At 48.7% G+C, this 12,410-nt stretch overlaps 1 protein-coding gene across 1 annotated transcript in view; it reads right to left on the reverse strand.

The window, feature by feature from the left end:
• The window catches only part of LOC126212651 (uncharacterized), a 108,990-nt gene that overhangs the window by 66,263 nt on the left and 30,317 nt on the right, over window positions 1–12,410 (reverse strand). The window lies entirely within an intron of this gene.

Consider the following 12,410-nt stretch of genomic DNA (forward strand, 5'->3'; position numbering starts at 1 on the left):
CTGGAGAAGAGAAATTTGCTAACATCAAGTATAGATTTAAGTGTCAGGAAGTCCTTTCTGATGAATCTGTATGGAATGTAGCCATGTATGGAAGTGAATTATCGACAATAAACAATGTAGACAAGAGAATAGAAACTTCTGAAATGTGGTGCTACAGAAGAATGGTGAATGTTAGATGGGTAGATAAAATAGCTAATGAGGAGATACTGAATAGAAATGGGGAGAAGAGAAATTTGTGGCACAACTTGAGTAGAAGAAGAGATCAGTGGGTAGGACATGTTCTGAGGCATCAAGGGATCACTGATTTAGTATTTGAGGGCAGCGTAGTGGGTAAAAATCATAGAGGGAGACCAAGAGGTGAATAGGATGCAGGTTGCAGTAGGCACTGGGAGATGAAAAAACTTGCACAGGATAGATTAGCATAGAGAGCTGCACGAAACCAGTCTCGGGACTGAAGACCACAACAACAGACATTGATTGTGAAGATGATTGGCTCACTGTGAGGAAATCCCCCTCCCCTGGCCAATGACAGCAAGTGTCTCCAATGGCATGATCCTTTCAACTGGAGGTCACAAGGGTGGGCACAATCGCCTTAGGTGATTGAAACTTCCTGGCAGATTAAAACTGTGTGCCGGACCGAGACTCGAACTCGGGACCTTTGCCTTTCGTGGGCAAGTGCTCTACCAATTGAGCTACCCAAGATTGTTGGTAGAGCACTTGCCCGCGAAAGGAAAAGGTCCCGAGTTCGAGTCTCGGTCCGGCACACAGTTTTAATCTGCCAGGAAGTTTCATATCAGCGCACACTTCGCTGCAGAGTGAAAATCTCATTCTGGCCTTAGGTGATTGTTTACACCTCAGGTTACACCTCGCAAACACCTGATAGGGAGACCAACTAGCAATTCGGAAAGGTAGCAGCTCAGGCAAACTCCCCTCCATGGGCCTGGCTTGTATCTCTGAACCCTATCTGTTGAACCAGGGCTGGGAATTATGCATTACCCAGTCACCTGTTACATGTCAGACAGATGGGCTGGCTATCAGGAGCACACTGGGAAGAAGAAGAATAGGAGCCTCAAACACCTAAGTGGAGGAAGGGCAGGAGAAGGTGAATGAAGAAAGGAAAAGGGAACGAAAAACAGTGTGAGATTTTTAGTATGTCAGCTACGGACAGTGAGGAAACACCCCAGACTTGTTGCCCAAGGGAGCGGAAAAAGAATACCAAGAGGACAGACAGGCAGCACCAAATTGGAAAGATGCTGCAAAGTCTGGGGCCCTATCATAGTGAAGCACAAACCTACCAGAGTGGCGAGAACCAAGGGGTGTCGGGGAGGGGGGGGGGAGTGGCTCCTCACTATGGGAGCCAATCCACACAGCTAAGTCAGTCATCTAGATAAGCTGGACACAGCTCAACCGTTCCTGCTGCTGCCAGAAATGAATCACTCTACACCAAAGGTTTTCCATAATTTTTCTTTTTTCGTCATAAACAGCCTACTGTGATTTGGAAAACAAAAAGGGTACCAGCAAGGCAGGCATGTACTGGCAAACAAAGCAAAAAATAATTATTGAAGCAACTTCTTTAAAGACTGCGACTCATATGTAGCAGAGTACAGATACAGATGTATAAACAGAACGAAGATTAATCATGGGTATGTACATGCACTAGATAGCCACAACACAATATTGGAAAGGCAATTACTTCACACTAAACACTAACAAGAACAACTTTGTTACAAATTTTACAAAATGGGAATCTCCATATATGTTGAGTAGCCTAGGAGTCATGGGTAGGCATTGGATGTGGTTAGGTGCCAAGTCTTATGCATTGCAATTGTCTCCGTACAGTTCTCATAGCAATAGGCCCTGCTGCCTTCAAATTCAAAGTGTTGATCATCTGACTCACAGTAGTATGTTGATCACCCCACATAGCTCGTTTCTAGGTCCCAGTTTATCGAACATTTGAGGTCACCTTTACAGTGATTTCTGCCTGTGGAAGCATACTCTTTGTGATAATGCGTATCTGCCCTAAATGCGGTTCATGTCAAAAACCCAAAATCTTGTTTAATCTCCAACAGATGACACGTCTACCAATAGCTGTAATCTTACATTCAATGTTTGGTCCACTTACTGTGTACTGTCATATTCAGTTCTTATTTGTCTGCAGCACACTGCAGATCAAAGCAACAGTTGCAATGCATTTTGGAAATACTGCCAACCTCAATTCAATGTCAGTCGCCTGGAAACATGGTGCCATATTCTGTACTCATTTGTATGCAACCAACTGCTCAGGTACTGTGCCTACAGCACTTGTACCTTGAGAAAAGGAGAGATCTAGTTCTGTCATGGACTATTCTACAGTACTGCCACATTTATGCTTTAGAAACTGAATTGTGTGGACATAACGCTGAAAACTGTGGTATCTGTAAAAAGCAAAGCAAGCAACACCCTAGACATCTGCATGTCGATCACTGCAAAAAAAAAATGTAGACAGCACCGTGGCAATGTTCTTTAGACAACATTGTTCTGGCAGTACTTAATCATAGAACAATACATATGAATCCATGCTTTGTCAAAATAAGCCACTTGCCACTTCAGTAATATGCCTCATTTTCATAAAAATCTGTTTGATAAGTCTGTTTGGAAATTGTGTTGCCTTGTTCAAGCATGATAATTTGTTCACACAGGTGCAGTGTAAAAACAAATTTCATTCAGTGAACAAATTTCCTCAGAAGTGGAGGATGTACATCATATTGGGGCTGAAGAATAGTGGTAACATATCTTAAGCTGCCAACAATCTTACCGTAAAGCTGTTCACTCTGTTGAGCTGTTGTACAGCAACTTCATGCATGGTAACCACATAAGATGAAATTACCTACCACCTATAAGAACAGTAAATGCATTAACATTGGTAAGAGTGCTGTAGTATCACAATGGGGCTCCACAGCTCATAGGTGTGATGCTACTTTCATACTTACTTTTACATATCTGTTGGTTTTTTTGGTGGGGTTTTAGGGCGCTGAACTACTGTCATTAGCGCCCAGTCACAAATTTAAGTGCACATATAATCTGGTAAAACTCAAGGGGGGGAGACACAAGAAAGTTCTTACAAAGACGCAGATAAAATAATTAAAAGAGTTAGATGTCTTTGGATAAGTCTGTCAAAGTAATAAAACAAAGAACACGAGCAGCTGCTCGAGTGTCATCAGCTAAAATTTCCTGTAGCGTAGAGGGCAGAGATAGGACAACACAAGATTGATTAAAATGGGGACACAGCAATAAAACATAGCGCACTGTCAATGCATTACCACAAGGGCACTGTGGGGCAGGGTCACCGGATAGCAGATAGCGGAGGCTAAACCGGCAATGCCCAACCTGCAACCTGGCCAAAATGACCTCTCGCCGAGATGGTCAGGAGGAGGTTGTCCAAGCTGTTGGGAACTGTTTTATGGCCCAGATGTTAGTTTCTTGAAGTGACGACCAAGTACCCCACCAAAATGACACAAACCTCTTACAAACAACTCCACTAATGTCAGACGATGGGACACAAAGGGAGGCTGGCCGAGGCAGAAGGACTGCAGCCTTGGCCGCAGCATCAGCCGCCTCATTCCCAGGCACTCCAACATGGCCTAGAACTCACATAAAGCTAACAGGAGAGCCATCATCAGCAAAAGAATGGAGGGATTGCTGGATCCATTGCACCAAGGGATGGACCGGATATGGAGCTCCAAGGCTCTGAAGAGCACTGAGTGAATCAGAGCAGAGTACATACAGAGAATGGCGGTGGCGGCGGACATTCTGAACGGCCTGAGAGAGAGCAAAAAGCTCGGCTGTAAAGCTGGAACACTGGTCGAGGAGCCAGTATTTAAAGGGGACGTCCCCAACGACAAAGGCACAGCTGACACCATCGTCAGTTTTGGAGCCATCAGTGTAAATAAAGGTGTTATTGGCGAGTCGCGCAAGAAGTTCGACAAACAGTGAGCAATACACTGAATCCGGAGTAGCCTCCTTCGGGAACGAGCGGAGTTCAAGATGAATGTGAACTGGAGCCTGGATTCAAGGTGGTGTCGGGCTCTCACCTTCTCTGAAGGTGGTAGGAAGGGCAAAATCCAATTGTCGAAGCAGGGGACGAAAGCAGACTCCAGGGGGCAGCAGGGCAGACACATACAACCCATACTGACGGTCGAGAGAATCATCGAAGGAGGAGTGATAAGAGAGAGGTTGAGCATTGACAACAAATGGTTCAAATGGTTCTGAGCACTATGCGACTTAACTTCTGAGGTCATCAGTCACCTAGAACTTTTAACTAATTAAACGTAACTAACCTAAAGACATCACACACATCCATGGCCGAGGCAGGATTCGAACCTGCAACTGTAGCGGTCGCCCGGCTCCAGACTGTAGCACCTACAACAGCATGGCCACTCCGGCCAGTTCATTGACAAGAGCTGGCAGGCATACTGACAAAGCAGTATGTCGCACCGGTAGGTCAATGGTAATTCGGCAGCTACAGCATAAAGACTCTCGACAGGACTGGTATAGAATGCTCCGGTTGCAAGACAACACCCCCGATGATGGATGGAGTTGAGACAGCGTAAGAGGGATGACCGAGTAGACGAGGCTCCCATAATCAAGCTTTGATCGGACTATGGACCAATATAAGCGAAGCAGGACAGTGCGATCCGCTCCCCAAGATGAACCACTGATAACATGGAGGACATTACGAGAACGTGTACAACGGGCAGCCAAATAAGAGACATGCGGAGACCAACAAAGTTTCCTGTCCACTGTGAGCCCTAAAAACTCCGTTGTCTCCACAAAGGGGAGAACAATGGGACTGAGATGTAAGAATGGTGGAAGGAATGCATTAAATCGCCAAAAGTTGATGCAAACCTTCTTCTCTTCAGAGAACCGGAAGCCATTAGCCACACTCCATGAGTATGGGCTGTCAAGACAACGCTGAAGGCAGCGCTCCAGGAGGCATGTTCTCTGGGCACTGCAGTAGATTGCGAAGTCATCGACGTAAAGAGAGTCGGAGTCGTAAGGTGGAATGCAATCCATAACGAGAATGATCGCTATGGCAAAAAGGGCTACGCTCAAAACGGAACCCTGAGGAACTCCGTTCTCCTGGAGGAAGACGTCGGACAATACGGAACCCACACATACCCTGAACATTCGATCTGTTAAAAATGAATCAAAAGAAGGGGCAGGCGACCACGTAGGCCCTACCTGTGCATAGTGCGGAGGATACCTCCTCCCCAACAGGTATCATAAGCCTTCTCCAAATCGAAGAACACAGCTACCGTTTGGCGCTTTCGCCAAAAGTTGTTCATGATGAATGTTGACAAGGTCACAAGGTGGTCAACAGCAGAGCATTGTCGACGAATGCCGCATTGAACATTAGTAAGTAGCTCTCGAGATTCAAGAATCCAAACCAACCGAGCGTTAACCATGCGCTCCATCACCTTACAGACACAACTTTTAAGAGAAATGGGGCAGTAACTAGAAGGAAGGTGTCTATCCTTCCCGGGTTTGGGTATGGGAACAAGGACGGCCCCAGACCAATGCATGGGGACCTGACCTTCGGTCCAGACACGGTTGTAGGTATGAAGAAGAAAGCATTTAACCTGCTGGAGAAAGGTGTGTCAGCATCTGAACGTGAGTGCATCTGGCCCTGGAGCTGAGGACAGGGACAGTGCAAGTGCACGTTAAAGTTCCCACATGGTAAAGGGGGCCTCAATCTTCCAGATTCAGCGATTCAGCGGGTGGAAGGAAGGTCGCTGAGCGTCTTCTGCCTCTTTTCTGGGAAGGAAGGCAGGGTGGAGCTTGAAAAAGCGGCCGAAGGCGTTGGAGACATCCACAGGGTCCACAAGTACCTCATTACCTGAAGGCAGGCCAGGTATCGAGGCCCGACAGCCGGCGCAGGCCACCGCAGACGACAGAAGAGGGAGTAAAAGTTTAAAGGAGCTTGTGAAAGAGGTCCAACAAGCTTTTTTGCTGTCTTGGATGACTCGACGACATTGCGCTCGGAGCCGTTTGTAATTAATACAATTCGCCAGCGTAGGATGGCGGCGAAAGGTGCGTAAAGCACGTCGTCGAGCACGGATAGCATCTCTGCAAGCCTCATTCCACCAGGGGACTGAAACTCGACGTGAAGAAGAGGTAGTACGAGGAATGGAACGTTTGGCAGCATTGATGATGATAATCGTGAGGTATTCGACCTGACTGTCACAGCTGAGAAAATCTTGGTCCAGAAAGGTCGCCAGGGAGGAGTAAAGTCCCCAGTCATCTATCGGTATGTTCCAGCTCGAGGGATGCGGGGATGGGGTGTGGTGCAGGAGACGAACGACACAGGGGAAATGATCGCTCGAATAGGTGTCAGATAGGACATACCACTTGAACCGATGGGCAAGATTGGTAGAACAGATCAAGAGGTCCAAGTGGGAGCAGGTATGAGTAGAGTCCAAGATGAAAGTCGGGGCGCCAGTATTGAGGCAGACAAGATTGAGATAGTTGAAAACATCCACCAAGAGGGAGCCTCTCTGACAGGATGCAGGGGAACCCCAAAGGGGATGATGGGCATTGAAGTCGTCAAACAATAAAAACGACGGAGGAAGCTGAGCAAACAGGTGCATCATGTCAGCCTGACTAACTGCAGAAGACGATGGAGTGTAGACAGTACAAACAGAAAAAGTAAAGGCAGAAAGAGTAATACGGACAGCTATTGCTTCTAGTGGGGTGGTCAATGGGATGGGATGGTAATAGACGTCGTCCCGAACGAGCAACATTGCCCCACCATGAGCTGGCATACCGTCCACAGGGGTTAGGTCAAATGACTCTGAGGTATAGTGGGTAAAAGCAATACGAGCAGTTGGGCATAACTTCGTTTCCTGGAGACCAATGACGAGCAGACAGTGCAGATGGAGGAGCAGTTGTAATTCCCCCGGATTAGATCGAATACCTCTTATGTTCCAATGTAATAGAGCCTTCGCGAGTCAGAGAAAAGGGGGAAGAACTAGTCACCTCGACGGCCGCGAAGGGCCACGTTTCGAGGGAACATTGCCACAACCGTCGGGAGGCGGATCCAGTTCCTTCGAGTCATCACCAGCTGTGGCCACATTCATGGGTTGGACAGGAGAGGCAGCATTGTCCGCTGGCGACAGGCCTGCAGAGCGCCTGGCAGCAGAGCGTCCCGGCGAAACTGAGGACGGTCGGGAGCAGCGACTGTCGGATGGAGCATCAGACAAAATGCGCCGGGGTGGAGAGGGGGATGAAGACTTCTTCTTTGAGGCCTTCTTGGAAGACCAATGAGTCACAGGGATGGTGGGCTGTGGGGGCTGAACCCGAAATAAGTCCTCACGCTTGGGGTCCTCTTTCGAACGCCGGACCTCGGAAGCTGGGTTGGTTGGTTGGTTGGTTGTTTGGGGTTTAAGGGACCAAACAGCAAGGTTATCAGCCCCTTGTTTCAAATGTGGTCCATTCTGCTAATGTGACATCTCAGAAAAGTCAGAACAATAAAAGGGAAAAGGCGGAAAACGTAAAAGGGCAGTCATGTTGTCAATGGTAAAAACATAATGAGGGAAGTCAGCAAGAGAACGAACCCAATGCTATGCTGAAGCAGCATAGGCAAGACCACATGTGACTTTAAAGGTGCAACCGCTAGAATGTAGAATTACGTATGGGAATAGGAGACTAACCAATCCTTTAAAAAGAAAAAAAAGGGTAAAAACAGAGTAAAAGGGGAAGAACAGAGAATTTCGGTCAGGGAGGGGAATCGGGAATCTCCAAACACTGCTTACAGTGGGAGACACCCATACACTCACCGCCCTGCCCCAACACCAGAGAGAGATTAAAAACCTTAAAACTGAGAATAAAAACCACTTTCCTGGACGAAACCGAGAACCAGAGAGACCATCTGGGAATCGTCAGCCAACATCAACAGTAAAGTGTGGGGCAATCTGTACTTAGCACGCAGAGCCGAAAGGAGGCAGTCAACCAAAATGTGGGCTACTGACTGGAAGGCTCCACAACCACAAAGTGGGGGTGGCTCATCATGCAAAAGAAAACCATGGGTCAGCCTGGTATGGCCAATGCGGAGGCGACACAGTGTGGTTGAGTCCCTTCGGGAGAGGTGAAAGAAGAACGCCACGAGCCTGGTGTCTCCTTAATCGCACAAAGTTTATTAGACAGGGGAGTAGCCTCTCAAGAATTGGCCCATGACTGTGCGAAGTGGGATTTGATGTGAAGCCGTAAATCCACTGCAGGAGAGGTTACAGAAAACGGGGGGTATGTGACTGCTCCCCCAGCCAAACGATCAGAGCGCTCATTACCCGGGATACCCACATGGCCAGGGACCCAAAGGAAGTCAATGGAACAAGCAGCACGGCGAATATCAGCGAGATGATCATGGATGGCAGAGACCAAGGAATGGCGCGAAAAACACTGGTCAATAGCAAGAAGGCCACTCACCGAGTCCGTACATAACAAAACGCAGTTGTGTTGGGACTGTTTAATAAAGGTAAGGGCCTGGGAAATTGCCATCAATTCCGCATATGTAGGAGGCAGCAGATGATTTTCCGTTCCAACAGAGGACGTGAAGGCATACCCCACATGATCAGCAGATTTAGAGCCATCAGTGTAAAAAATAATAGGATCCCGAAACTCCCATAAAATTTGGCGGAAAAAGAAACGGAACACCATCGGGGGGATGGGCTCTTTCGGACCTCGGCGGAGATCCATCCGAATTCGAGGCCGAGGAACTACCCAAGGAGGGGTGGAGGGGAGGGAGCGAGGAAGACAGGACAAAGAAGGAAGCTGAAAATCACGGCAAAGAGACGCAAGGCGGAGCCCAACCGGTAAATCCGCCCAAGGGCAGGAGTTGGGTGGGCGACATCCATGGTCTGGAAACAGGATGGAATAGGAAGGATGAGTGGGAGAGGAACAGATAGCGAGTGCATATGACACCTGAAGCTGGGACCGCCGAAAAGAACGGGGGGGGGGGATCCCATCTTCATCCAGGAGTCTATTAACAGGGCTAGTAGGGAAGGCACCGGTGGCCAAATGGATACCACAATGGTGGACTGGATCCAGCACATACAGTGTGGAAGGAGCAGCTGAACCATAAGCTCGACAACCATAGTCCAAGCAAGACAAAACTAGAGCAAGATGAAGATGGAGAAAGAGGGAACGGTCCGCACCCCCAAGAGGAGTGGGCAAGGAAGCGAAGGACATTGAGTTTACGGAAACATCCTACCTTCAGACGTCTGATATGGGGTAGCCAAGTGAGCTTGTTGTCGAAAAGAAGACCCAGGAAACGAAACTGTGGGACCACAGGCAATCGTTGTGCATCAAGATAGAGCTCTGGATCAGGGTGGATCGTAGTACGGCGACAGAAGTGGACCAGCCGCGATTTTGAAGGAGAGAATTGAAACCCATGTGAGAGGGTCCATGCAGAGGCACACCATATAGCTCTCTGGGACTGCCGTTCTGCAGATTCCATCGAAGAGGAACCAACCCAAATGCAGAAATCATCCACATACAGGGCCGGGGCGACCAAAGGACCGACAGAGGCCACAAGTCCATCAATAGCAATGAGGAAAAGAGGGACTCTCAAGACAGAACCCTGTGGGATGCCCATCTCCTGGGTCCATGGAGAACTAAAAACAGTACCAACTCGAACTCTGAATGACCGATGGAACAGGAACTGGCGGATAAAAACAGGGAGTGGGCTCCGAAGACCCCACTGATGAAGGGTAAGTAAGATGTGATAGCGCCAGGCCATGTCGTAGGCCTTGCAAAGGTCAAAAAACACTGCAACCAAATGGCGGCGCTGGGAAAAAGCCTGCCGAACTGCGGATTGCAAGCGAAGTAAATGATCGATTGGAGACCGTCCCTCTCGAAAGCCACACTGGTAAGGGGACAATAGATCCCTAGATTCAAGGACCCAATTGAGCCGATGGGCTACCATCTGTTTAAGTAACTTATGAACAACATTGGTCAAACTAATTGGCCGATAGCTGTCAACAGATAGGTGGTTCTTACCAGGCTTAAGGACAGGAACCACGATGCTATCCCTTCACTGAGAAGGGAAGTCACCCTGGAGCCAGATATGGTTAAACACCTGAAGATCATGTTGCTGTTGTAGAGCACTGAGATGTTGAAGCAGTTGGTTATGAATGGAATCTGGTCCAGGGCTGTATCATGAGAAGAAGATATAGCAGAAAGAAATTCCCATTCAGTAAAAGGTTCGTTGTAAGATTCTGACTCACAAGGGGTAAAACATAAGGTGGAAGCTTCAGCCTGCTGTTTCTGGTGAAGGAAAGCAGCTGGATAGGAGGCTGATGCTGATGCCACTGCAAAATGGGTCGCAAGATGTTCTGCAAGAACTGATGGGTCCGTACAAAGGCCATCTGGGAGGTGAAGGCCTGGGAGGGTGGACTGCCGATGGCAACCTTGGAGAGTGCGAAGTGTAGCCCATACCCGTGACAGAGGAACAGTAGAACCAAGGGAAGAAACGAATTGCTCCCAACAAATCCGCTTGCTCTGTTTGAATAAATAACGGGCTGTAGCATAGAGGCGTTTACAGGTAGCAACGCTGGCTACGGATGGGTTCCTCTTAAAGTGTTGCAAAGCTCGACAGCGCTCACAGATGGCAATGGCAATAGCCGTACTCCACCACGGGACTTGGCAGCGACGAAATGGTCCAGATGAGTGCGGGACATCAAGCCTAGCAGTGCGAACAATCACGTCAGACACGTCACGTAGGACGTCATCAATACAACCCAACAAAGAGGGAGATAACACAACCTGTGCAGTGTATAGAGGCCAATCGGCGCGTTGGAAAGGCCAACGAGGTAACCTGTCCATCAGAGAGCGGGAAGGGAGCGAGATAATCAACAGGAAATGGACACTATCACAAAGGTCGTCGTGTGGCGACCAGTGTAATGAAGGAGGAGAGAGGGAGAAGAAAGAGAAAGATCGATGGCAGAAAAGGTACCAGGACCGGCCCTGAAATGAGTAGGGGAGCCATCATTAAGAAGGCACGAGTCGTTGTCTGCAATAAACTAGTCTATGAGAAGTCCTCGTCTAGATGGAAAGGCACTGCCCCACAAGGGACGATGAGCAAAAAACCCCAAGGAGGAGGAAGGGAGGAGGAAGTTTCTGAAGAAGGGCGGTTAAGGTAGCAGGTGTAAGAGTCCTGTCAGGAGGGAGATAACGATTGCAAACTGTATTGCAGAGTCGAAGTGGACCCTAACAGCAACCGCTTCCAATGTAGTTTGAAGAGGAATCCACGTGCTAGCAATGTCTGTACGGACCAACGTACAAACGCCACCAGAAGCCCGAAGGGGTCCGACCCGATTTCGACCTGGGAACCGACAGACCGTGGCTCTCGCGGTCGTCACGTGGCAGCAGACCTTTGGCCTGGTGGGTGCCAGGAACGGGCATCCTGGGAGAGGCGCCCTTGACCGGCAGACGCCGAATAAGTGGGACACTTCTCCGACTGGGAAGGGGGAGCAGTGCCCAGAGTAGAAGGTGTGGGAGCCGCATGGGAGGGGGGAAGGAGAGGGGTCCAGGATGGGGGTAAGGAAGGTGGAGGAAGGGGTGAAGATTTAACCAAAGCGTAACTAGATGTCATGGACACAGTGTGAAGACGTGTATACTTCTTACGGGCCTCTGTGTAGGTTAAGCGATCGAGGGACTTATATTCCTGTATCTTCTTTTCCTTCTTATATACTGGGCAATCTGGTGAACGTGGAGAATGATTGCCACGACAATTTACACACACAGGAGGGGGAACACAGAGACTCCCATCATGGAGTGGACGTCCACAGTCACCACAGAGAGGGGCCTGTGAACATCGGTAAGACATGTGTCCGAACCGCAAGCACTTAAAACACCTCATAGGAGGTGGGATGTACGGCTTCACATCACATTGATAAACCATAATCTTAACTTTCTCAGGGAGGGTATCCCCTTCAAAGGCCAGGATAAAGGCACCAGTATCAATGCAATTGTCTTTAGGACCCTTCTGAACATGCCAAACAAAGTGAACACCCCGCCATCTGAGACTGTCCCAAAGTTCATCAGTTTGAAGGATGAGGTCCCTGTGAAAAATCACACCTTGAACCATATTTAGAGACTGGTGGGGGTAATGGGCACAGGAATTGTGCAAAGATGGGTACAGGCACGAAGGGCCACAGATTGGGCAGCTGAAGCAGTTTTTATCAGCAACAAACCCGACCGCATCTTGCTCAGGGAGTCCACTTCGCCAAACTTGTCTTCAATGTGTTCCACAAAAAATAAAGGTTTGGGATTGGTGAAAGTATCTCCATCAGTCCTGGTGCAAACTAGATAACGGGGGAAAGGTTTCGCCCCTAGCCGACGCATCTGACCCTCTTCCCAGCGTGTAGCCATGGAAG

This window comes from Schistocerca nitens, chromosome 11, assembly GCF_023898315.1.
Source record: "Schistocerca nitens isolate TAMUIC-IGC-003100 chromosome 11, iqSchNite1.1, whole genome shotgun sequence".
Classification (NCBI taxonomy): Eukaryota; Metazoa; Arthropoda; class Insecta; order Orthoptera; family Acrididae; genus Schistocerca; species Schistocerca nitens.